We start from the raw sequence: 25,752 nt of genomic DNA, 5'->3' as shown, positions 1-25,752 counted from the left end.
TAGACTCCACCAATGAATATTGCTATCTGGGAGTCACGATAGATAACAAACTCTCTTGGAAAACAGCAGTAGAAGCCAGGAAACACTGCTTCAAAAGAGCATTAGCTGCACTGGTGACGTTCACACAAAAACTAGGAAAACGTCCGCCCATGGAACTGATGACTATATATAAAGCCAAATGCCAATCTACAGCTCTATACGGAGCAGGATTATGGGGTCACACGGACGTTACTTCTCTGCAAATCGCAGAAAATAACTTTTTTAGATTTCTCTTATCAGCCCCCAAGCGAGCTTCGACCTACGCCTGCCACACAGAATTGGGCGTTCCATATATCGAAGACCTCGCGAAAATACAACCGCTACTTTTATGGCGTCGCATCTGGACTTCAGAAAAAAATGACCTTACAAAAACAATATTGGCAGATGCAATGTCCCTGGACTATGCTCTAAAAATCAAATGGCTAGCCTATATCCAGAACTTCCTCATTGACCTCGGAATAGAACAATACTACCTAAATCCCGAAAAAACTTGGAGAACTCACAAAAAACAACTTAAAAACACGAGCCTTGGACCACCTGGGAAACTTGAGATTACAATCAGAAGCAGGGAAACAGTCCGTTCAGCATGCAATAACGGTCCAATCCACCTTTCTAATTCAGTCCTACTTAACTCTCAACATTGGCACTTTCGACCGATACCTCCTGATAAGATTCAGACTAAACATATTTCACAAACTGGTAGCCTTTCCAACCCCAAACGTCTGGGACTCAAATCCACCTCTTTGTCCTTGTGACGGGGAATCAACACAAACTACCCTTCACACCGTCTTGTTCTGTAAGTTTTATCAGGAACACCGCAAAGTTTGGTTATTGACTCTCTTAAAAACTTGGGGTCTTAGACAATGTCGAGCAGCTATGCTGAGTTTGCAGCTTTTGGACACTGAAGCCACATGTTACCACGTTCTTAACTTTCTGAAATGTATATACAGACACAGAAAAAACCTCTAAAATAACAGTACTGTATAAACTACTCAATCTTCTTTTTTAAATTTTATGTTACTTGTAAATACATCGTACAGCAGATTTTTTTTACTATGTACTGCTTTTATGGATTTCTAAAAAATCCGAATAAAGTTTATTATTATTATCATGTAATGTATTGTTTGCTTTGTAACATGCGTGTAATCTTCTCCTCATGCTTCAGTTCTGTTCCTATTGTGAAGTATTGGTTAAGTGCAGGAGTGAGTGAGAGGGTCTCGGGGATCTCAGGACGCAGGACTGTGGCTCAGTCTCAGCTACATTCACCGCCTGACATCTCTGCACACGTGCTCTCTGTGTGAACATACTTCCTGCCTCATCTTGTTGCATCAGTCTTGTGAACACGGAGTTACTGAGACTCATTGGATTGTAGTGAACACCTGGTGCAGGTGACTTCTGCCTGTTATTCCCAAAACGTGACTGTGTTACCCTCTGTGGCCCCATAAAACATGAAGACATTACAAGGAGCACTGCCTCACCGCACCCGCTGCTACAACAACCATCCTCTCAGCGGCGTAGCTAGGGGGGGCGGGGGCGGTCCGCCCCCGGCGGCACAATTGAGGGGCGGCCGCGCTGCACTCGAGCTCCATTGCGGCGGCATTTATAATATATTTGGTGACACTCAGTGACAGTAGTAAATAAATATAAATGATAAATGCCGCCGCAACCAGTGTTGCCAGATTGGGTTATTTTTCCCCCGCACAAATGGGAATAATGTCACGAGAGAAAAACGCGTAAATAAAATCAATAAACCGAAGCACGCATGCGCAAAGTGAGTGACACTCGTAGGGTGTGCAGCCAGACGGGGAAGCACGAATACACAGGCAGAACCTGCATGAATCGACACCCCTCTGACGTAGGGGTGTACAAAACGACGGGGTGGAAATATAGTTAGAACACCGGCGCAGGAGAAACTCCGCTCACTTTAAACTGAGCCCCTACGTGGGAGGAGGCTGGGCATTAGCTCGTGCAGGCTCACAACCAATCAGCACTCTGAATTTTTGTAGTGCACTCTAGGATTGGTCATCCTGCCCTGAGAGCTCCAATCCTAGGTCACCTTGCTCATAAGCAGCATTGGAGGACTTACAGAATGTGTTTGACTCTGTGATTGGTTGTTATTCGACCTGGAAGTGGCCACATTACGGACAAATGACATGCCTTTGAAAGATCAACAACGGAGGCAACTATAAGGCGGAATTTATAGACGCACCGTGTAAGTAGTGGGCCGGTGGGGTCACTGTATTTTTGCATAAATCCTGTGCCCATTAGTAACCTCTTTTTGTTCCCTGCTTAGCGAGTCGCAGCCAACACCATTGGAACGTTCACTATCCTCACCTGCTGAGAAAGTAGTCGCCAGTGTTGACTGGAGAAGCAGTATCTGCCTGCCCCAATAGTTATCAACTTACCCAGCACCCGCTACCACCTACTGCTATAAACACGATTCCCTTCTGCAACAGCTGCTCCTAGTCCTTGCTGCAGCAACTGCTGCCACTCCTTGCTCAAGCAGTCACAGCCACAACAGGCCTGCGTTAGTAAACGCCAACCTCTAACGATGTCGCTCCGTGCAGTAGTCCCCATCACCGCCTGGCAAACACTAACATCTTACCGAGCAGCCACCGCCTCTAAAACGTGCTCCAGCAGCTGTCGTGCCCACCATCCCTCATAATTTATTGATAACAGCCCATTAATCCCCTTAATAGTGTTAAAGCTCTTTCTAAATCTGCAATTTTGGGTGACAAATTACTTTGAATAATGATTTTTATGATAAATGTCGTAACTGATGAACTATTGGTATTGCACTTGAAACAAAATTGTTTAGAAATTTAGAATATGCTGAAGTTTAGGTCGGCCGCATTTTAGCAGATACATTATTTTATTAATATGGATGCTGTTTTGGTGTTCTGTTCATCTTGCTCCTGCTCATTACCCCCCTCAATCATTGCTCCCTCATGTCTTCTCTCCACACAGTCTTCGCAGAGCACAGGACACTGGTGAAACTAGTTATTTTTCTTAGAGCACATATATAGTGAAGGAAACGTTTTGCGTACTGAAAGCATCAACTTTACTAGGTCCTTCATCTGGAATCTATGTTGCAGGCTCGCTAGCATACACTAGTGTAATTGTATTTATATAGGGCTTAGTACCCCTGACGAGGCATTGAAGCGCTTTGCCTGGGGAGCAGGCCCGGTTCTAGCGGGTGGGCCGGGTGGGCCAGGCCCACCCAAACATGAGCCTGGCCCACCCAAACAGGAGCCTTGGCACTCGCAGTGAGGGCTTGAAGGCAGGCGTGCAACGCGCAGGTCGTGTGTGTCAGCCCGGGGAGACAGCTTCCCGGGCGCACACACAGACAGACAGTTTAAGATTATCGCAGCCGCACCAAAGTAGTTAACAGGTCTTTAAAAGACCATTTACATGTTAAGGAGGCTTTGTTTAGTTTTTTACCCCTTCATCTCTGCATGGTGAAAGGGGACAAATCCTTTCTTTGACAACGGTAACCTTTGGTAACCTTTGCCTACTGTCCTGCTGCGTTGATATTTCTTTTTCTATGCAGCCAGGGGAAAAGTGGTCTGTTTATTCCTAGTCACCCCCTGCAGCTGCTTATCACATCGGGCTGTGACACAAAGTATGACTAATGGAGTTGGTAAGAGAATGTTTTACAAAAAAAAAACTTTTTAAAATCTCCACAGGCCCAGCAGGACACATACTTCGTATGTGCTTCATTTAAACAGTTTTTATCGTTTCAACATAGCCGATGCTGGTCAACAATAAAACAATACAAAATGGCAATGCCCAGATAAAGTTGGTGATTAATGATCCTGCTTTAGAGCAATCGTTTGTCTGTTATTCTGTTAGTATTTTTTAAATGCAGACGCACTGTATTTTATGTGGATAGCTCAGTGGGTTACTGCCTTTGTCACAGAGATCCTTGTGTTACTTCAGAAGTTACAATCCTAACAAAAGGCAGTGAACAATGAACTGCCACCAAAGAGCTGCAAACAAACATGAATGGTATAATTAGAACTTCACTTTTTTTGTTTTGTGATATAGTTAGAACTTCCCTAGTCTTTTCATTATTCTAATGTTGCTAAAATGAGGATGTTTGGGCAGATGTACATTTTTATCAGTAAAGCTGACCCCCATGGAATACTCTTTAAATCCTAAGGTTGTGTTTCCCCAGACCAAACCCTCTTAAAATATACTACCCACCAGAATGGATGACCTATGATTCCTACACCTTGTAATCCTCATTGGCTTATGTGACATTCCCTGTAGACTGATTTACATACTTGCATGATTCATTGTCTCTGTAAGTGTGTGCGTGGTGTAAAGTACTAACACACACTACATTGATATGAGCAGCGTTATACAACAAATTAAATGCATATGAGAGAGGGGATACGTAAACATGAGGGGCGCTGGTGGAGGGTGGCAGTGAGGGATTCCGAGGAGGAGGTAGTGGGAGGTAGTGGGAGGGGCTATGGAGCGATGAGGGGCACTGTTGGAGGATGACAGTGAGGGAATCCGAGGAAGAGGTCATGGGGTGGAGGGGGAAGCTAGGGAGAGATGAGGGGCCCTGGTAGAGGGTGGTAGTGAGGGAGTCTGAGGAGGAGGTCATGAGGGGGATGGGCTACAGAGAGATGAGGGGCGATGGTGGAGGGTGGCAGTGAGGGAATCCGAAGAGGAGGTCATGGGGTGGAGGGGAAGCTAGGGAGAGATGAGGGGCACCGGTGGATGGTGGTATTGAGGGAGTCTGATGAGGAGGTCATGAGAGGGAACATACTTTAAAGTGTGTGCTAATTATATTTATTGCTCTATTCAATGTTTTAAGTATGAAGGTGATTTTACTAATGCTTTTACCGGGAGATGGTGCCTGACATGGGGCGGGGCCCAAGGTCATCTGTGAGATAAGGTGCACTGGAGAGGAATAGTGGCTAATCAAGCTTGTAAGGGAGTGCGTTGAAGAGTCCGTGGTCAGGTGCAGGTAGTGATGAAGAGGGATTCTCCCTGAAGGCTCGCACAGAGGGAGCCCGAGAAGTGTCACTTGCCTGATACCCCCACCTCAGAAACCTCCTCTTCCCATCAAAGGAACATTACATAGAAAAAACACTTTTTGTGAGTGATAACATTAAAAACAGATTTGGAAAAGAGTGAGTTTTACTGGGCCTTGTAAGACTAAGAAGAGGTAAAGGAGGGCCCTGAAGCAGGCCTGCCTAGACATATATGCGACAAATCGAGCCCGCAGTGGCCCACCCAAATGCGTCCTTGGCCCACCCAATTAAAAATTCCTGGAGCCGGGCCTGCTGGGGAGGCTCCTCCGTAGTGGTGGAGGAGTGTCGCCCCACAGCACCAGCAGATGATAAAATGATAATAACACGTTATTATAATTGTCTTTATGCTGCCTGAGCCGTGCAATAAGAATTGAGTGGGGCCGGCATGTCTGAGAGTAGGAGTAGTGTGCACCTCTAAGTACGATTGTTGGTTTGGCTGGTGAAAAAGACATGCATGCATATGTTTTTCTAACCCATCTGTGTTGCACAGCTGGGTTGCAGAAATGTCACCGGCTCCAATGCACTGTCTGAACGGAAAACGAGACCAATACTGGCACTGCTCTCATAGCAAGCAGCAAGCAGTTATGAGAGCAGTGTCTGGATTGGGTGGGTAGCCTGTGCCTTGAGGGCCCATCCCCTTCCAGCCCGACAAGAGGAGCAGCGAGGTGGCCTGCAGCGTCAGCAGGAGCGGAGCAGCAGGTTAGTTTTTAGGTCTCGGCCTATTCCATTCCGCAAGGAATGAATAGGACGAGTCTATTGTGGTGAAACTAAGAGTTAAACTAAAGCAGTTTTCCACGAGTGCATGAGTTCTCGTGACCGCGCTTTTATCCGAGTCGCCTGCCTCCGAGAGCTTCAAATTAAAGCCATCTGTTGCTTCCCCAGTGCACTCGGCCTCACTTCTCCACCCCCTAATTAACACACACTTCTCTCCGGCCGCAAGGCCGTGCTTCAAAGGGATCCGCTCCCCCACCGCCTTCATTCACAACATCTCTAGTAATTTTGTTCATATTGAATCCAGGCAGGAGTTTCTTTGAACCATAATACATTACAGTTAAACATTCGTTTCTGTCTTCATGTGTTCCGTTTTCAGCCCTCATTGTCATTGTGGCCTGCTTGCAAGTGCTTCTCAGTTCACCAGTGCCTCTCGAAGTGGAGCTGCATTACACGTTTCAATTTGTATTTTGTTTCCATTATAAACATTGATCTTAGGATACTTCTACAAGGTGTAACCCATTTCCAGTTCTCCTTTAGAATCAATATGATATATATTAGTAGTTAGTATGTGTAAACTGGATAACATGTAACATGTAAGTTGGAGAGAAACAATCCGCTGTTTCTAGCACCATATTGTTTTTCTGAATGTAAGGTCTCTTTAAAATGCATTTCACCAATCTGCATCAGTTGCTACCTGCTTTCCCTCCCACCTCCCACGGCCGCTTTTCCCATTCACGCGCTCTGCAGGTCACCATTTGCCAGCATGTGCCAGCTAGCGCTTTCATCCCTATCACTCCCCCCTCATTAACAGCCTTGTTTATCTGGTTTTCGTGCTGGAACCCAATCTGTGCCTCATGCATCTGAATCCCACTGTGGCAAGGGTGCGTGTCACTCTGTGCTGGATGTCTCAGTATCCATGCATGCGATTTGTCACACTGTACTGAATATGTTTATGCCACACTAAACTGCATGTGGGTGTGTCACAATGTGAAGAATCTGTCTGTTACACTGAAATTACGGTGTATTTCACACAAAATGTGTCTGCTTCATTATGTCTGACTCACTTCTGAATGTGCCCTCACTCTGTAGATTGCATCTTGATTTGTGTCTATTTTTTTTGCTGAATGGCGGCATGTGTGTCTGTGTTTGCTCTGAATATTTGTAATTCCCTCTCTCCCCATTGTGTTGAAAGATGCTACGAAATATTCTTACTTCACTTACCAGTGACTTTGATACAATATTTTCAGTGCCCCATAAGCACACATAACATAGCCAATAGGTCTCGCTTTTGGGACCGTTTTAAGTGTTTAGCCAAATGCAACAGTTGATGCTGTTGTACCAACGATATTGTGCTGCCTAACTAAATACTTATAAGGTCCCAAAGCCGAGACCTATTGGCCATGCCAATGCTTGTTTATTATTGCTCCCCTCTCCAACCCTGCGGCCGCCCTACCACTTTAGATAGGCAGCTGACATCACTGCTCTTTACAGCACACTACTTCAGAACCAAAGGTAGGTGATTAATCCAGTCGTTACTGTGATTACTCATGTGTGCCCAAGAAAAAAATTGCATGTGGTTACTAAAGTTACTATGTGACAGAATTATGTTGCCCAAGAAGCCACCCATTGTAGTTGAGATGCTAGATAATAATGTTCTAAATTGGGTAACGCTAAGCCTCCCTGATCCGATGGTAGGTATAGTTTCACAAGTGCTACTTTGCATGGTGATTTATTCCATTTTAATTCACGGAGCATGCACTCAATGGGCTAGATAAAGGATGATGGTAGATATAGGGGCAAGTGGTGAAATAACAAAGAAGTCGAAGAATCACCCCCATCTTTATGAGCAACACCCTTCCTGCTAATAAAAGGGTGATCGTTTTCCAAAAGGTCATCTGTGACGCCAGAGAGGTGAGAGCTCTGGTAAGGTTGCAGTCAAGTCCTGATCATTGTGGTACACCATAATGCCAGGTATCGGAACATAAATGATTTCCATGTGATTGGGGCATCTTTGATAAACAGTGCCAAATCCGGCGTGCTGGGATCGAAGCAGAACAAGCATGATTTCCCCTAGTTAACCCGTAACCCAGACAGACTGGTGAAGAGAGTGAGTGTATTGGGTATAGCATCCAGAACTATTCCAACATCTCGCAGGTCATCAGCATATAGTGATATTGGGTGTGTGCGGAAGCACACATGGCCAGGGCCAATTGTTCGATGGCCAATGAGAAAGGGAGGGGAAGAAGGGGCAGCCTTGTCTGGGGCCCCTTCCTACCATTATAGGCTTTGACACCAAGCCACCAGTCTTGACTCTTACTGTGATACAGTAACTTGACCAGTTTTACATTATAGGGTCCTATCCTGTATTGAGGCAGGACACTGAAGAGAAAGGGCCGCTGGACAGTGTCGAATGACTTCTCCAAGTCAAATACCATTGCATCCAGAACGGGGCCAAAAACGAGAAGCATATCACAGAACGTGAAACAGCTGGTGTAGGTTAAGAGAAGTAGTACGGTCCGGTACAAACTCATTCTGATCACTATGTATTAAATGGGGTACTTATGGCGCCAGTCGCCCCACAAGTATTCAAGCTAACTCCTTATAATACACGTTCAGTAATGCCAATGGTCGGTAAGAACCAAGGTGAGTGGGATTCTCTGCCAGGCTTCAGTAGAGTTACCAGTGTGGTTTCACACATAGAGTCCGGCGAATGTGATGAGTGCAATGCCTGATTGTATACCTTCTGTAATTTCGGTGCCAAGAGATCTGTATAGGCTTTATACAATTTAGATGGGAAGCCATCAAGGCCAGCACTTTCCCTGAGGCTAGAGATCACATCGTACCCTGAATCTCAGCTATTGTGATGGGAGTAGCTAGTTCCCAGCTGGTCTGGAGTTAGCTTAGGGAATAGGTGGTCTTCAAAAAACCAATTTATTTCCGAGGCAGAGGCCTCCAGGGTTGATTGGTATAACAACGTGACATGAAGAACCAACTCCCTGTGTATCTCGTGTTGTGTATATCATTAAACCACTAGTGGACTGCAATGGCGTAATGGGGGCTTCTCGTCTATTCCTGTTGGATCAACCATGCTAGAAGGGTTCCGGACCGAGTGTGCCACATCATTTAGACACCTCAACATCTCTATTAACACTGTGTATTGTCCTCGCTGTCAGTAGTCCCGAAGCACAAGAGGGGTCAATGGACATGCGTGTCTGAAGTGTCAGCAACTCACGCTCTACCTTTTGTGACTCATTCTCCACCTATCCCCACATCCCACAGCCCAAACCCAGGCAGTGGCCTCTTAGCGTCGCTTAATGCATCCCCAGTCCGACAGGACGGAAGTCGTTGTTCCCCGGTAGTGGTCAAAATAATCCACAATGGTAGTGCGGAGAGATTCACGGAGGGTGGATCTTCCAGCATAGCAGGCTGCAGGCGAAAAGTGGGAATCGAGAGGGCTGTGTGTCCCAAGCCAGTGATCCATATTGAGGATTGTGGTTGGAATGTGTGCGACCCAAAATACTCAGTCTGTATAACACATGGTAGCAGATTGGGCGTACTCAAAGCCCTGTCTATGTGAACATGTAAAGTATGTGGGGTTGAGTAAAAGGAATACACTTGTGTGACAGTATTGCGGTGTATCCATATGTTCACCAGCGCCCACTCCTTTTTTTTGTTTTTTTTTGTTTTGTTTTAGTCCAGTCCCTAAACTTCGAGGCACCAGTAGATGCCGTTGTGCCTCTTAGTGGTGGGAATGGACAGTCTAGGTCTGTGTCCAATACGCTGTTAAAGTCTCCCCCTATCACCTAGGGCAGGTCACTCCATTTGGAGAGTATCTGCGACAACAAACACAAGAAGGACCCCTGGGCTGTATTAGGCGCATATATATTGCCTAGGCTGTAATTTTACCTGCACTGTTTGTTTATTTATTCACTGATTTGGAAATGTAATTTTACCTGTGCTTTTATGTTTTTCAAAATGAAATACGAATAAAGTAATTTGACTTGACTTCCCTAGCCAGAGGTGTCTACCATCTAGTCAGCCTTTTAAAAAACAGATCTCCCTTCTGCATCTGTTACCACCTCTTCTCCCAAAAGTGGAGTGCCCGGAAGAACCCAGACTAGCACTCAGCTAGCAAATGCTGAGTAGCCTGTGGCAAATATGTGTCCCCTCCGTCTACGCTGCAGCTTATTTGTCTCGAAGTGTGTTAAGTGGATTATTGTAGAAGAGCTATCTGCATGTTATGTCGTTTAAGGTATGAGTGTACTGTGTATGTGTGGAAGGGGGCGCGTAAGCCCCCAACGTTTCAGGTCATAATACGTTGTGGTGTCATGATGTGTTGTCATGATGTGTCTATGTCTAAGCCAATAAGTTGCGAGGGGTAGGGATCATTCATGTGATCATGCTTAAAGTTAACACCTAGGGTCCGCAGAATGTGCACGCAGCTGAGCCTGAATAAACTCAACTTAAAACGTGATGCCAACATGACAAGTTTGTAATACCAAAAGAGCGGTCCTCCCAAACGGGAAAGGGCTCTGCAAACCAGAGTATATGTAACACTAATCAAAAGCAACCCCAAAAGTATGTGGGTGTGAGGGCACGTAGCTTTGCAAAGCATTCAGATGCAGCATATCAGCCCAGTAGCAAGAAAATTAAGTACCTCCAGCGACATCGCAATCTTATGTCAGGAAATCAATTCCCCCTTCACCCTTCCACTGGGGTAAGCCAGTATTTCCATCGCAACGCCATTACGAGTCAAACATATAAGTGAAAGTGACATATCAATGCCTAGTGAACCGCATACAGACTGGCAAAGATGCAGTAATAAGCAACTGGCTTTAAAGGATAGATTGTATATCAAATAATTCCTTCAGACGTCTGTGGGGTGATAGCCGGCAGAGTCAGTGAGTTAGTGTCTGATGGACATACCACTGAGGAGCCCTTGTCTCCAGACAATCTGACTGATACTACTTCTCTGTCAGATTAGTTAGCCAGGTCCAAAATCCGTTTACCTCCTGGGCTGCCAGTTGACGTTCCTTAATTATTTGTTCTAGGTTTGGGACTGCAGTCAGTTTAGGTGCACTGTTTCTTCTCTGCTGTCTATGTCGCGCAAGGGATTTTACCACGTCTCCTTGCTCTCCTCCCCTGCCAGCCGGCTGGGGACCAGTACTTTTTCCAGTTGTTTCCAGCCAATCCCATGTGTCTTTCGGTGTGTCAAAGAACCGAGCCTTACCTTTAGCCACTATGTGCAGTCTCACAGGGAAGAACAAGAAATCTTTGATGTCAAGTTGTCGAAGTTGCTGCTTTACTGCTTGGAAAGAGCTGCATTGGCACTGTACTCCTATAGTATAATCTGGGAAAAATATCGCCATAGCATTCTCCACTCAGAGCAAAACTTTTCCCTCATGTGTAAGTTCGTAACCTAAAAATAGGACACTTAGAAATTCTATTTTAGATATCTTGAAGTTGAACTTGTAGCCATATTCTGTGAATCCCAATATTATGCAATCCACTCTGACCAAATGTTATTTAACTCATCATACATCAGGAAGATATGATCTACAGAGGACAATCCGTCCGCGTCAATATCTTGTAGAATTGCCACTGTGGAGGCAGCAAACAGTCCAGGACTGTTCTTCTATTTCCTATAGGGAGTTGTGAAAAATTTTGCTGAAAGCCCAGCGCAAGTGGAAATGTCTACGTTTTTTTTGTATTTCTTGCCAACTATATTATTTATAAGTGCTGTACAGTGTTTATTTTAAATTGCAAATGTGATTGTATGACTGTTTAAATGTCTGTAGTCCAAGATCATGCACTGTGCATGATCCGGTTTCAAAACTGGGAAAAGGGGATTATTTATTTGAGAGCGACAGGGTTCCATTACCTCCTCGTCCGTCTTCCTCGCCACAGTAATTAACAGTGAGCATTCTGCTCCTACAGAGACTCCAAGTAAAAAGCTACATACTAGTCTCCCTATCCCTCCAATATGGCCCCCAGTGGCAACCACCAATCAGATAAAAGGCCACAAAAGTCCCAACACGACCAGTTTTTTTGTTTCTGCACTGCTCCGAGTGCTGTTCATGTTCCTGTTTGTCGGGTGAGTTGGGGCGGCGGTCCTGCTCTAGCGGACTCTTGTGCCCCATTCTGAGGTGGGGTACAGTTTCATTTTTATTCTGTTTGTCCCCCCCCCCCCCGGTTGGCAATTTCTCAGTTTTTCCCTGTCTTGCTCTAGCTGCCTAGTGGGATCTTTATGTTGTTTGTGCCATTTCGTTGGTCTCCACGTCCTGCTCTGGCGGACTCGGAGTCTTTCCTGTCAGCTGTTCTGTTGTGCCGAGTCCTGCTCTAGCGGACTCGGCGTATTTAGCTAATTGCTGGCTGCGTGCACTGGCCTGCTTGAGCGTCTCGGGCGTGTTTGTTGTTGACCCCCCCCCCCCCCCGCATCCATTCTTCTTGTTTGGGGCTGGATTTCGCGGTTTATAAGCCGCGTGTGCTTCTGTTAGCACGGTGCACTTATGGGTTGCATTTCCCTTTGCCCCTCTCATTCTACGTGTTTTGTATGCGGTTCCTGACACTCTCTGTGGTCCTGCATTAGCGGACTCACCTTGCCGGGTTGAGTTGGGCCTTCTGCTCCTCTTCCTCTTGGCTTCGTGGTTAGGGGGCGTGGCTTCCTACGGGCATCTCTTACGATCGGCGCCTGCATTCCTGGGCTTCTTCTAGAGGCTGTGGTGTGACATACTTGGGAGGGGTGTGTCTCTCCCGTCCTGGGACGATTATTTCTGGGCTTTCCATGGTGATGGGAGCCTTTTTGAATGCTCCTGCATACCGTAGTGGTGTTGCTGGTCATTTTTTGTTTGGCAGCTATGGAACCTGATGCTGTTTTGGATTCTGCGTCCACTGACTGTTCTGCTGGGTCTCTGGCCTCGGTGCCTTCACTTGCGGTGCTTCAGCAAATGATTAATACGGCGGTGGCGGCTGCTTTACAGGATAAGGATTCACTTCCTCCTCCGAAAATGGCCAGATGTAGGACGGGTCTTTCCCATGACTCTGAGGGGGAAGATAATGTGGACCTGCAGGGTCGTTTTGTCCAGGGGTCAGATCTGAAGGATGTTCTTCACCAAATCCTCTTGTTTCCTGAGTCCGATGTGACTGTGTAGCACTCTGCTTTTGCGCAGTATCAGAGGAAGAAGCCTGAGTCTTTGCCCCTCCACTCGTCTGTTTTGAGGGTGTTGGAGGCGGAGTGGAAGGATGTGGACAAGAGTAATTTTCCCCGTTTTCTGGGTAAGCGATATCCCTTGCAGGACTTTGCGGTCAAGTTTCCTGCCTCTGTTAAGGTGGATTCCTTAATGGCGGGCTTGTCATCGCAGGGGACTATTATTTCTGAGGATGCTTCACCTGCTGATCCTGTGGATAAAAAGGTGGAGGCGGCAGTGAAGCGCACATTTTCCGCAGCTAATTTTTCCATTAGGGCTGCTGCCTATTCCTCATATACCATCCAGTCGTTGCTTAAGTACTTTAAATCCTTGTATGAATTGTTAGACCAGAATGAGGACATTTCACCTACTCTCGCTTTGTTGGAGCAGCAGGTTCGTCTGCTTTCCGATATTTCCTTTGACTCTTTGGGGCCTGCTGCTTCTACTGCGGGGTCTTCTGTGGCTGCTTGCGCCAGTTGTGGCTCAGTTCCTGGAAGGCTGATTCTGCGCAGAAGGGTTGCTCATGAAGATCCCCTTTTCAGTTGTGAAATTGTTTGGTGCTCCATTGGAGGACATGATCAAAAAATCGTCGGAGGATCGGAAGCTTCTGGCTCCGGAGAGGGCTGGACGGTCCCGCTTTTTTGGGGCTTGCAGGGCTTTTGGTCCGGTTCGTCAGGGGAAGGCTCATCAGCCCTTTCGAGGAAGGGGGCGTGGCCGGGGTGCTCCTTCCTTTGGCAAGTCACGGTTCTCCGACAAGCCTTCTACGTCTCCCCATCTCCTCCCCCCCCCCCCCCCCCCCCAAGTCATGACTGGATTGCTCCAGGAGTCCTGTGGGGGCAAGGCTGTCTCATTTTCTGGATGCATGGAGGCATACTGTGTCGGATCAGTGGGTTCCTCAAGTAGTGTCAGAAGGTTTTTCCCTTGGATTCGTCCAGACTCCCCAGACTGTTTTCGGGTTACTCCTTGCCCTCTAGACTCTCGAAAGAAGTTGGCCCTCTTGGAAGGGGTCTGTTCTCTGGTGGCGAAGGGCGCTGTGATTCCGGTTCCGGTGGGACAGAGGGGTATGGGGGTGTACTCGATTTTGTTCCTGGTGGAGAAGCACACCAGGGATCTCAGACCTGTTCTAGATCTGAAATGGTTGAACTGGTTCATTCCTCCCATGAGGTTCAAGATGGTGTCCTTGCAGGTGATCCTCTCTCTGATCTGTCAAGGGGATTTTTTGGCCTCAATCGACTTACAGGATGCTTACCTGCATGTTCCGGTTCATCCAAGGTCTCAGCGGTTTCTCAGATTCTGTGTTCTGGGTCAACATTTTAAATTTCAGGTATTGCCCTTCGGCCTGTGTTCTTCACCACGGGTCTTTACTAAAGTTCTGGCTCCTCTGATAGGTCATTTGCATGGGAGGGGTATTCAAATATTTCCGTACCTGGATGATTTGTTGATTTCTGTTTCTTCTCTTTCTAAGGCAGTGATCCATGTCCGGGAGGTTTGCCAGTTCCTGGAGAGTCACGGCTTTCTGGTGAATTTGAAGAAGTCCCACCTGTCCCCTTCTCAGGATCTGACGTACATTGGGGCTCACTTCAAGACTCTGTTGGGGTTGGTGTTCCTACCTCCTGCACAGAAATTGACTCTGGTGTCTGCAATTCGGTCCCTGTTGTCAGAGTCTTGTCCGCCTGTGAAAATGTGGTTGAGGGTCCAGGGTCTTCTGTCTGCCACCTTGTTGGTGGTTCCGTGGGCTCATCTTCACTTGTATCCCTTTGTGAACCACATTTTGTCTCATTGGCGCCCGTGTGGTCAGGATTTCAGTCAGAGGGTTCCTGTGTCCACCCAGGTGAGGGTGGATCTGGGTTGGTGGTTGGACGACGTTCATCTGTCCCAGGGTCGCCCCTTTCTGTTTGTTCCTTCTCGGGTGGTCACGACGGATGCCAGCGGTTTGGGCTGGGGGGCTACTCTGGGCGATGCCTCAGTGCAGGGAGTCTGGTCACAAGTTCAGATGTCCTGCTTGTCGAATTACCGAGAGCTGAAGGCTGTTCTGTTGGGTCTGTTGGCTTTCGCTGCCCTGCTGGTGGGTCACCATGTTCAGGTACGGACGGACAACCAGTTGGTCGTGTCTTACATCAATCACCAGGGGGATTGCAGGGTTCGTTCCCTCAGTTGCCTCAGTCGCAGGATTTGTTCTTGGGCATAATCCAATCAGGGGTCCCTGTCGGCAGTTTATCTCCCGGGTCGGGAGAATGTGGTGGCAGATTGTCTCAGCAGGGTCTTTCCTTCCATGGGGTCTTTGTCTCTGACCCGGTTGATGTTCCAGACGTTGCAGGGGAAGTTTGGGTGTCCGGTGGTGGACTAGTTTGCGTCTCCGGACAATGCCAAGACCCGTTGTTTCTGCACGATTATGCCCTGTCAGAGCGCATGGAAGGTGGATGCGATATCCTTCCTTTGGCCAGAGGGCCTGTTGTATGCTTTCCCACCGGTTCTCCTGATTCCAGCGGTATTTATGAAGATGAAGAGGGAGGGGGCTTTTGTCCTTCTGGTGGTCCCGAGTTGGTGCCGTCTCCCGTGGTATCCGCTCTTGTTGGAGTTGGCGGTGTGTCCGGGTTGGACGTTGCTGTTCCATCCTTTTCCCTTTATGGGCCCTCTGATTCCTCTTCCGGTGTTCAGATGCATGAGTCTGCAGGCTTGGCTCTTGAAAGGGAATCCTTGATCCATGGTGGTTGTTCTGTGGAGGTTGCTGGTCTTATTCAGAGGTCCAGGCGTCCCTCGACTTTAAAGTCGTATGCTAAACAGTGGGACAACTTTGCTGCTTGGTGTCTTCGCCATGGTTGGTCTGTTGACTCTTTGGATCCTGCACGGGTGCTGGATTTTTTTAAGGAGGGTTTTGATTTGGGCTTGGCTCTTTCTACCCTCCGTGCACAGTGGGCTCCCCCGGGGACCTTCCGTTGGTGTTGAAGGCTTTGCAGTCGCTTCCTTTTGAGCCTTTGGAGTCAGTGGAGTTGAAATATTTGACTCTCAAGGTGGTATTTCTGGTGGCTATTGCTTCTGCCAGGCGTGTTGGGTGCATTCCTTCGTTCTGCTCCTTTTTTACGGATTCTGGACGATAGGGTGGTTTTACGTGCTCACCCTACTTTTGTCCCTAAGGTGGCATCGTTCTTTCATCGTTCTGCTGAGTTTGTCCTCCCTTTGTTCTTTCCTGTTCCTTCGTCTCCGGAGGAATCTCTGTTACATCTTCTGGATATTAGACGCGCGTTGGTCATTTATTTGGCCAGCACCTCTTCCTTTGTAAGGTGGACAACTTATTTGTGACTTTTGGTCTGGCTAGACAACGGCAGAGGCCATCTCTTTCCACTCTCATTCGGTGGATTAAGGAGGCTATTCCTTTGGCGTATGATACTCTCTCTGTGGTTCCCTCTCATCTGGTTCAGAGGTGTTCTACTAGATCTGTTGCTGCTTCTCGGGCCGCCTTTAAAGGAATTTCCATGGAGGATATCTGCAGGGCGGCCACTTTGTCTTCGTCTCATACGTTCATGTTTCATTACCGGCTTGAGGTTGGGGGTGAGGCTTCCGTGGCCTTTGTTTCTTCAGTTCTCAGTTCTGTGACTTCATGAGATGTGTGTCTCTTTCCTTTGTTGTCATTTAAGTGTGTATTTTGCTAATGCATTACTTGTGTGGGTTGCATTCCTTACATGAAGCTGTTCTTGCTTTGGTATCAGCTCAATGTTAATTACTGTGGCGAGGAAGACTGACGAGGAGGTAATGCCTCGGTTACTTACCGGTAATACTCATTACTCCGAGTCCTAGTCTTCCTCGCCACAGTATAATTTCTCTTCCCTCCCGGCCCTCTTGGTGGCTTCATGAATGCGGCTTTGTTTTTCAGGTCATGTTGGGACTTTTGCGTCCTTTTATCCGATTGGTGGTTGCCACTGGGGACCATATAGGAGGGATAGGGAGACTAGTATGTAGCTTTTTACTTGAGGTTTCTGTAGGAGCAGAATGCTCACTGTTAATTACTGTGGCGAGGAAGACTAGGACTCGGAGTAATGAAGATTACCGGTTAGTAACCGGGGCATTACTCCCTGGTACTCCATCTGGGAGAGTATTTCTCTAACAGGAGCTTTAGCATCCCTTTTTTTGGGATATTGTGGTTGCACTTGTAGTATGGGCATTATATGATCAGGATAATCTTATCCCAGCCGGCATGATTGCGATAATATAGTGGGGCTAATGCAAGAGCCCATCCTGCAGCATAGGCTTCTTTGACCTTGTCTGGTACATGCCCAGAAAAAGATGGGAGTATTACAGCCTCACCCTGTGGGGGTGTCTGGACAAGCTATGGAGTCCAATGGACCTCGGCTAAGAGAATGTTGTACGATAAAGTCACATTTTCCCAGAATATTACTTTAATGGTGTGGTGTATGTCACCTCAATTTGTATCTAAATTATGTGAACTGTCTTGAAGGGCTACGCGGCTGTCCGGGGTTTCAACTGTAACAAAGTTATCAGTTGCTGTTTCTGCCAGAAACTCCTGGAGATTCCGGCGCACTATAGTAACATCACAGCACTGTTGAGGTGAGCCACCACCCACATCCTGTTCATAAGAGTTCCCAGTATTTCTTGCATATTTTGCAGTTACAGCAGCAACTTTCTTTTTCTGAAATTGGGGTCAAATTTGTAGAGTTTTCTCCTACTTCTTTAGCTGCACATCAGATGAGTGTTGCGAGTCCCTCTTCTGTTTCACGTACTCTTCCTGTCTGCGGTAAGAACACCCTCCTCTCTTGTATTGTTTTTCTGGTGATTCCTGAAAGGAACGTGAAAGAATAGTGTCGGAAAGCTGATACCTATCAGGTGCTTTCAACAGTGTGCGATCACACAAATTATAGCGTCTGTCGGAGGACTCCAGAGGCAGAGATCCCCATTGAGCTTTATCTTTTTCTCTAGGTTTGAGTTTGTCCCATTGCTTTTTAACAAACTCCAGGTTCCTCCTGGCAGTATCCTTGTCAGGACTTGGTATGACAAGTTGTGCTTTACTGGGTATGGTTCCCAAATTATTCCATCCTATAAAAGTATATGCTTCAGCGATAATTATTGGTAGCTCATGTTCCTGGTTGAGTGTTGCAAAGTGCGTGAGCTGCTGGCATAAAGCCAGATAAGCTGCTTCACCTTTAATGTTAGACAGAATCATTGTGAAGACTATGGGAAAGTTTCCCATGAATTTCATCCCCAAATCCAGGGCAACAGCTGGTCCGTGTAAATTCAGAATTTGTCTTAACACCTCCGGCAAGACTGACCTAGGTAGAGTACCACGTGTGATGGTATAGACTGCCGCAAAGACTGTGCCCCAAGTGGCACAGTCACCTATTATGGGAGCCATCCCATGTGGTAAGCACATTTTCAATATTCCGTGCTTGCCTTATGGTCCCTCAAGGGGAAAAGCGGCTCCAAGTTGATCATTTATTTCTTTTTTAGGTGAAGCCTAGGCTGCGCACCTGCACGACCTCTCGACCTTCTGTATTCCGCTCTGGGGGCTTAGACCACGCCCTCAACTTTCCATTTGTTCCTTTTTGTGCCTTTCTAAATTTGTTTCTTTTCAGTTGTGAAATGTTGCTCTTTGTCCTGGCTTTGGGTGTGTTTTTCACTTTCGTGGGGACTGCCCCTGTTACATGTTCCCTTATTCTTTGATTTATTTATTGTTTCTTTGGCACACTATGTCTTTGATTTAATTGATTCTGCATTGTTTCTTGCTTGCCCGTGGCCACTCTTGTTCCTGTCCCGCAACCCGCACCATTTATTGCAAGCCTCTGGCCTGCTCGGTCTGTGTTGGTCCTTGGCTCTGGCATGGCATTCAGTCGCTGATATCTGCATAGTCTGTTTATTTATTTTTATTTATTCGGTGTTTTATATAGCGCGGACATGACCCAATAGGGTATCAGAGTGCTTCACAGTTACATAGTCTTAATCTTAGTACAGCAAGTTTGACACAAGCATAAGCAAATAAAGAGCGGACAAACTCTGAGAGCAACAATTGTGCTTATATATATATATATATATATTTATTGATTTTGGCGAGAAACATTTGTGCTTTCATCATCCTTTTCATCATATATACAAGTCCTGACGACTACTGTTGATCGATTTGTAATAAGAGGGTGTGTGATCTGGAAAGTAACCTAACCGAGTCTAGTCTACCGTTCTTATGGGAGGAATTTGCTCATAAGAAATGTCTTAGCTTTTTTTTTTTTTTTGAAAGCTCAGGTGGACGCGATTTTTCTAATGTTCAGAGGGAGTGAGCTCCAAATTCTTGGTGCAGCACCAGAAAAAGCTCTGTCATACGTTCTCTTCTTTCGGTAGACGGCAGGTTTCAGTAAGAGATATCCATGGCTCCGAGAGACTCTATCGCCTCCTGATAATTTGATTTTCCGGGCTAGGTATAATGGTGTTTTATAGTAAATCCCATTGTGTGTGATACATGCCATCTTTAGTTGGATTCTTGCTTTGCATGGTAGCCAATTAAGCACTTTCAGATGAGGGGTGATGTGGTCAAATTTTCTGGGGCCTGTAATAAGTCTTGCAGCCGCATTGAGACATGCTTTTAGTGGGGCTGTAGAAATCTTGGATAGTCCTGCTAGAGTTGTGCATCTGTATTCGATCCTCGAGATGACTAGTTCCTGGACTGCCGTTTTGAGGTCTGAAGTAGCTATGAAAGGTTTCAGTTTTTAAGATAGCTTAAATGGAAACTGGCATTTTTTTGCCATTGTGTTCATGTGGGTCCGCATGTTCAGGTTCTTGTCTAGGACTATTCTAAGAGACTTGGTTGAGTCTACTAGATCCTGGGTACAGTTAAGCACAGTGATCAGCTTGGTCCATTCCATTATATTTTTTTTGTGTTTTTTTTGGGAAGAGATCAGAAGGAATTCCATTTTATGCGGGTTAAGCTTTAGATGATTATTGGTTAGCCAATGAATGGTCCTCTTTAAGGCCTGGTTCATGATGTTGATCTCTTCCACTGATGAGATCTTCATATATAGCTGTCTGTCATCTGCATACATGTGAAAGGAGATGTTTGCCTGCTGTAAGATTTCTGTTAGCGCCCCTGTAGTACACCAATAAGATTTGGAGATGATGCTGATATTTTTTTGACTCACTAACATCTTTGTGATCTGTTTTCTAAGAAGGAACTAAACCACTCTAGGACTGTGTCCGCTAAACCCATCCTTTCCTTCAGTCGTTCTAGTATTTTTGCATGGTTTACTGTCGAATGCAGATAAAAGGTCGAGCAGAATTAGGAGACAGGTTTCGTTGCAGTCTAGGGCAAGTAGAGCATCATCTACTTTGTGAAGAATAGCTGTTTCAGTACTGTGATTTAATCTGAACCCTGATTGATAGTCATTCAGTAGTTTGAATTGGGAAATGTGCTGGCTTAATTGTTGAACACATTTTTCCATACGTTTGGCAAGCATGGGAATGTTTGTGACTGGACGAAAGTTGTTGGGGTCTGAGGGATTCTCTGCAGTTTTTTTATGATTGTAATGATTTGCCCTGTTTTTAGGCAGTCTGGTAACGATCCTGGCGAAAGCAAAGCATTAATAATCTTTGTCCAAAAGGGAATGAGTAGATGATTAATTGTAGGCCAGCATTTTGCTGGTAGAGGATTCTCCATATTGAGCCCTTTGGTGTCACAATCCCATTTTTTAGGTTTGATTGGTTGTGAGGGTGTTTTCCTTTTCATGTAGGGTATTTGGAAGGTGATGATCTGACCAGTCACAAGGAGTGGTCTCGATTGTATCAACAACTTTTTCCTTTGAAATGATCCAGTCTAGTGTAGAGCCTGTTGTATGGGTTGGTAGCTGGCATTCTTGAACCGAAGATTGGTCTTCAAGGAAGTCTTTGAGCATATTTATCTGATTATCATTTTGAGCTTCCCAGTGAAGATTGATGTCTCCTAAGAAAATATCATTGGATAGAGGGATAGAGTTTGTTGTGATGATTTCTATCAGCTGGTCTATGAATATGGTATTTTTGCCCGATGGGTGGTAAAACGCGTGAAGTTGGCAAAAATGGTTATCTATGGTTTTTAGGGACAGATCGAGGTATTCACATGGCTCTAGGGGGTCAAGAAGGTACTTTCATAATGGTAATGTCAGCTCTATGTATACAGGCGATGCCTCCACCCGTTTTGTTTAGCCTGTCGAGTCGCACTATGCTGTAGTTTGGGGTGACTAATAGATTAAGGCATGGGGAGGATGAATCTGATAGTAATGATTCATATAGGATAGTTACGTCAATTTCCTGGTTTTAGATGAGGTCGACTATGTCTGCGGCATGTTTCTTTGCTGAGCGACAGTTAAGTAGAAGGCATGAGCTGGGTTTTTGTGGGATGACCCTTGTTGAGTCTTGCTTTTCCGGAATTAACGTGACCTTTTGCAGGTTGTTAAGGTTTGGTTTTCTATGGTTAGACTTTGAAGTTCTATTTGCGTTAATTAGGACTGATTGAATGTTATGTTCGTCTACCTTCGGGGAAAGAATGTGGGATGCTTCATACGATAGCAATAGGATTTGTATCTCCGCATCTGTCAGATATCTAAGTTGATTGTGAGGTCAGTATAGTCTGTCGATGATGTTGGGATAGTATTTAGAAAGTTATGGGGGTTGTGTACTGATTTGTTTTTTTTAAAGCTAAATTTTTGAAAGGTATGTTTCTGAGAGGTGTAACATGTTCGTCATATCTCTGATAGCAAGTTGCACGGCCTTGTACGTATTGTTTGATTGATAGCTGAGATTATCTAGTTCCATTCGGGAAGGAGGAGAGTCGGGCAGATGTTAGGGTGAGGTAGTCAGTATGCTGGTTAAATCGATCTCTGGTAGATGGAAGCTACTTATTGACAACCCTCCACCTCTGAGCTGCTCATGCAGGCGATAGTGTGAGGCTCACTTGTCTGATGTGACCCAGGCTCACGGTCGCGAGTTCCTGCTTGTGCTGGCATACATTAGTAATATTATTAGTATTGTTGTGTCAGCAGAAGTGCATCCCACAAACCAACTTGTTTCATGGCTACTGAGTGGCATCCAGCCCAGTTGAAGTGAACCTAGAAGGACGGAAAGTTAGAAACTCCATGATCAACACAAAGCCCTAATCTTCAAGCAGCACAGATCTCTGCTGCGTACGCTTAACCCACTGACCCATGTAATCGGAATGTATAATTTGGTACATGTTATCTGCCATTGTAGCTGAAACAACTCCAGTAGAAGGTGTTTTGGAGGGTGCAGGGACATGTGCACACAACCAACACCCTTCTCCCCTCCCTCCCTTTCTTTGTACCTCTATCCTCTTTCCCTAACCTCTCGAAGGACACCCTTCTCTCTACATTCTCGTCTCTGCCCCACGCAGCTCTGGGGAAAGCACTGAGATTCAATTGTCTGCGGCAATTTGCCAGCTAGCTAAAGCTCTGCAGCCTGAATATAATAATGGCAGGCAATACCTGTCCTGTCCCCTCAGCCCGGACTAATCTCCTGGTCTGCGTGGTGCCCGTGGCTGAAGGTGCTGTCCTCCCACATTGCTCTCCTCAAATTGCATTTCTGCTTTGTAATTGGAGCTCTGTGCTCTCCTCTGATGGGGATGATATGAGTTTTCCATCTGACTCCGTGAACTGTGCGTGCAGCGTGCGATAACGTGACAATATGTCGAGTGTACTCTCATCTCCACAACGTAGGAATATGTATACACTTTGCCGTAATACAAAGTTTGGGTGTTATCCTTTATCTGCTCCTAGTCCCCACCATTTGTCTTTAGTTTTATAGTGACTAGTACAGCGGCTCAGCCAAGGGACTTATACTATCTTCTTTGTTTTTGCTTTAAGAAACTTTTCTTCACTCAGACCTCAATGGACAGTCATCTGGGTCCTAATAGGGATGACAAGCGGGGCCTTAGCTATGGCGATGATGTAATCGCAGAGATTTTGAAGACAACATCACTGCTCGGGGCTGATAGCAGTACACCAACATGCAGCAATCAGAGTGATTTGAACCCCTTAACGGCTCTAAAAAAAAACAAGTCAAGATAGCTCTTCATGTGGCTATCATGACTGAATATCTTAGGGATAACATCGCCGCAAACGGCTTTCTAGTGGCCATAACACCTCGCCTATTTCTTGATGATATATTTAGGAGTGACTGGAGCCAGGTCGCGTGGTAATATACATGCAACCGGCTCGACTTGATCATTAATACGGCCAAACGCCTGTCAGAGGCCTTGATCATAAAAATCTAGATGGCAGAGAATGCATTACAAGCAGTAATACGTATCTCATTGTTAAAATCTCGTCTAGCTGAGATTAATGCAGAGATGAGCGAGCGTTAAAACTACGTTGTGCAACACAAGCTCACAGACCTACAAAAAGACATCAGGAGATTCGATAAGGAGAGAGTGTCTCCCTATATCAAAGACTACTATCAACCACATGGGGGGGGGGGGCTCTCTTCTGAAGATGGCTCAACATCTTAACGAAAACTGTTCTTCTAATAGCAATTCATGCAGTGGCAGTTGGGACAGCAACGTAATCCATCAGGGTTTACTTCCACCACCACATGTTAGTAACAGTGGTATGAGTTTCCATGCTTACAAGTGAGCCCTGGTATGGTTGAAGGAGTAAATATTGAACGTTCTTTCAGTAGCATTATCTGGTATGCCAGGGTGGTGGAATTCTTTTAAATAATCCACTTGTCCTAGGGACAAAATGCTATAGAAATCTTCATGTCCTCTAAAGTAATGCATTTGTCCCACCTGCTTTGTGAATCCGTTATACGGGTTGGGACACAAACATTCAAAGAGTCTTATTTACTATTATTGAAACTGACCCAAATGGTTGGCAATAATACAAAATTAAAACCTCATTTTATACTGGAATAAGTGGTTGTTATTCGCTCACCAAGTAGTGAGACTCCACACTAAAAGATCTTGAATTGTTAACTTTAGGTGCTGTACTTTGATCACGCCAAAAAGCAAGGGCAACTCCTTTGCATGGGAAGGAGCTGCAGTAAAAATCATCATACTAAGAATGACCGTGTCAGTCAGTTATGACAGTAGAGAACTCACAAGGCTGTTCACATGCTGTTACAGTACTAAAATGAAATAAAAACGAAGGAAGTTTGAAAACATGAGCATCCAGTAGATCATAGGTGTATGAACACTTGAGACCTCATTTTCTTTGAAATAAGGTAAGCTTTTATAATGGATGGAAATTTAATTTAACTGACACAGAATTAAGAACATTTTCAGATGAAGATTTGAAATCCTATTCTGGGCAAGAACTATCTGCCCTTTTCTTTAAATACTACCTTACTACCTCCAATATTCTAAAACGCTCTCCCACTGGACTGTAAACTGGTTAAGGTTGTGTTGTTCGTCCCCACTCAAGTTCACAGCTCAATCTATGCCTGCCTTTCTTGCTCTCCGATTTAGGTCTGTGTTTTCTCTTGTGATTTGTGACCTCTTCAAAGAGCGCTGGACAGTTTCTACAATTTGCGTGTCTACCCTGGTAGTACCATCGTTGAAAGGAACAATGTCTTGATTGATCTGAGCCTTCTCATGTTTTATCCATTTCACTTTTGCATGAGGCAGCAAAGATTATTTCATTCTGTGTTCAATCACAGTAGGGAGTTAGACAACCTTCCACTGTGTTTTTCTCTCAAATACAGCACTGAAATGTTTCTTGTAATTATTTTGGTTGTCCTTCATCTAATAGCTGGTTTTGTGTCCTATTTCTTCTATATCAGTCAAGGGCTTTTGAAACTGCCCAAAATGCTACTGTTTGCCATGATCTCCGTAAGATCACAAGTGGAGGCATTTCTTTACAGTGTGTGCGTTTTCTTTTGGTTGAGTGAGTTCAAATGCTATGCATACTTTATCAGCTAGGCACGTACTTTGAGTTGTGGTGTTTCTCAGTATTCCGCTCTGTTACCAAACATGTTTATCTCCTATTTTGACCTCAAGTGCACCTCATGCCTTCACATGGTTTCGATTTTCACATTGATGGTGGGACCCCCGGCAGACCTCTTTAGACAGTTTGATGATGGTTAGTATTGGATAGATACCCATTGGCGTGGGTTGATTCCCTTTAGAACTGAAGTAATTATGGTTGTTACTTGTGCGGAATTGTGGGCAGAAGCCTGTAAAATCAGTCAAGAATTTGAGCATTACTCAGAGGCAGAGCTGGATCTGGTGTCTTGGATCTCTGCACTCTCCTTAACCTGTTTAATTCAGCTAAAACTGTTAGCAAAATTCATTTGTGTATACCTTTTAACAGGCATTATTCAGTTACTGCTGTTGTTGGCTTGCAAATGGATTACAGTAATTTCTACAGCGTGGCCTCGAAAAACGCTTTTTCCTTTGGGTGCTACAGAACTTTGTTGCTTAAACATTTTGACGCTCTAAATTTGCACTAGCAAAGCATATTCTGGACAAACTTCATTGGTTTGCTGTTGCCATTTGCCTTTGTTTTTATGTACAGTGGAATGTGCATAAATCTCTTTAAAACATGGAAGGTGTATCACCAGTCTTGTCTTGCACTCAGCTAACCAAGGTTTACTTTTCGTGCTATGAAGGTTACTTGGTTTTCACAGCCTATCTTGAATGGCAGTATTTTTCTGGAGAAGTTGGAATCCGAACATTACACCCTTGAGAGGGATATTGGATTGGAATCCTCTAGTGCTTGAGGCTCCTACAACAGCATGTTGAATACTTTGGATTGCGACAAACCTTAGGTTTTTCATTTAGC

At 45.5% G+C, this 25,752-nt stretch overlaps 1 protein-coding gene across 3 annotated transcripts in view; it reads left to right on the top strand.

Annotated features, from left to right (window-relative positions):
* The first annotated feature begins 2,122 nt into the window (after positions 1–2,122).
* The window catches only part of EI24 (EI24 autophagy associated transmembrane protein), a 380,944-nt gene continuing 357,314 nt past the window's right edge, over positions 2,123–25,752 (top strand). For 2 of the 3 annotated variants that reach the window (XM_078682120.1, XM_078682118.1), the window contains exon 1: positions 2,123–2,251. The gene's annotated coding sequence lies outside the window, so the exon portion shown is untranslated. The remainder of the gene's footprint in view (positions 2,252–25,752) is intronic. The other variant, XM_078682119.1, reaches the window with a different exon arrangement.

This window comes from Lissotriton helveticus, chromosome 3_1 (genome assembly GCF_964261635.1).
Source record: "Lissotriton helveticus chromosome 3_1, aLisHel1.1, whole genome shotgun sequence".
Taxonomy (NCBI): Eukaryota; Metazoa; Chordata; class Amphibia; order Caudata; family Salamandridae; genus Lissotriton; species Lissotriton helveticus.
Note: the sequence above shows the minus strand (reverse complement) of the source record. Positions and strands in the feature narration are given on the sequence as shown.